Here is a 1,747-nt window from a genome sequence, read left to right as displayed (position 1 = left end):
GCCCGGGTTCTGTGTCTTCAGACAGACACCACCAGAGCTGTGTAAGAAGGGCAGGTTGCAAGCTGGGGGGGTCCCAGGCCTCTCCTCTCTCTGCACTCCCTTTTATCCTGCAGGTCTCAGTGCAGCTCTTCAGGGACTCATCAGGGCCTCATCAGCACTATAGGATAGTCATTCATTCATCCCTTCATTCCTTCTGTACTACGGACCTACTCTTCACCAGATGCTGGGAAGATAAAAACAGGAAACTGGCCCCTGCCCTCAGGAAGCTTCCAGTCTGGTTAGGAACAGGATGTGCTGTGCAGGTAGTGTATGAACTTGTAGGCTGCTGCCCAGAGAGGAAAGGGATGGGGGCAGCCTGCTGGAGGAGCTTCAGAGTTGAGTAGAAGCGAGCCCCACAGAGAAGTGAGCAGGCGTTCGGAAGAGGAGCGCGCTAGTGCAAAGGCCCAGGGGCTCAGGGCTGATTCCTGTGTGGCTGGGGACAAGTGGGGACTGTGTGGGGCTGGAGTCTGGTGAGAGGAGGGGAGTCAGGGAGGCTGGAGGGAAGAAGCAGGAGCCAGGCAGTTGTCCAGGAAAGAAGGAATGGTGTGGCAGTGGTCAGAGAGAAGGCTGGAAGCATTCCAGAGACATCCTGACAGGAAGCTCCAAGGACTACAGACTGCCAGGAAGTGGGGGCTAAAGGAAAGTCAAGGGGAGGCCCTGTGTCCTCCCAGAGGGAAGCGAGGCTCCCCAGGCCTCCCAAGACATGGCTGCGGCCAGGGGCTGCCCACAGGCGCCCCCAGTCCCCCTGCTGCTGCCCAGCACACACAGTGGGGCTGTCTCTCATCCCCGCTCCCCAACTTTTCCAGGTGTATCTCCCACTCTCCCTATGGGCCCAGCTCCCTGACTTGGCTCTTGGTGGTGTTCAAACAGGGCTGCTCTCCTGGCATGTTGCTGGTGCTCCAGGAAGACAAGCACTTGCAGAAAGGCCTAGACTCATGAGGGGCTCTCGAGGGTGTGGACAGCCATGCTGAGTCTGAAGTGAAAAAGTGGCTGCTCACTGGGTGGTGGTGCATGCCTGTAACCCCCAGCACTTGGAAAGGAGGAGGTAGGAGGAGTGCAAGTTCAAGCCCAGCCTGGGCAGCTTAGCAGGATCCTGTCTCAAAATTTTTTAAAAATTTGATTTTTGAATTGTCTAGGAATGTACTTGGAGTGGTTGAAAAATACAGTGCATGTTTAGAATTTTTTTTATCATAGTAAAGACACATTGCCATTAATTTCCCTCAGAATATTCCCTCTTGCTTTGAACACGCATCCTGTCATTCTTGCCACTTTCTGAAGGAGTTTTGAAAGTCCTTTATCCATGTCTTGAGTTGCGCTGTCGTGTCTGCCTCAATGTCCTGAACTGATTCAAAACAATTATCTTTCATGGTTATTTTGCCATTAGGGAAGAGCCAGAAGTCACACAGTGCCAGATCCAGTGAATAAGGTGGATGAGGACACTCCGTGGTGTCTTCATGAGCCTTTCTGTTGGGTGGCACTCAGCAGCAGCATTCACTGTAGTTCTGATCACACTTCGTAGAGACAAACTCCAGTTTTTGTCATCTCCCTGCTCACAGGAAGCTCATTACCTCTCCCAAATCTACTGGGCAGGGCTTGTTGGTAGGAAGCTTTTCCCTGACTCAGGCATATTCTTCCTCAGTTTACCTTTCTCCCTGAGAGTCTCATCACACAGAACAGAGTGCATGCCCTATTCTCACACAGCCAACTG

The sequence above is a fragment of the Heterocephalus glaber genome, unplaced genomic scaffold (assembly GCF_053883595.1).
Source record: "Heterocephalus glaber isolate CG9 unplaced genomic scaffold, H.glaber_assembly_v1.0 deba00001564, whole genome shotgun sequence".
NCBI classification, from domain to species: domain Eukaryota; kingdom Metazoa; phylum Chordata; class Mammalia; order Rodentia; family Bathyergidae; genus Heterocephalus; species Heterocephalus glaber.
The sequence above is the reverse complement of the archived record's forward strand: the minus strand, read 5'-3'. Positions refer to the sequence as shown.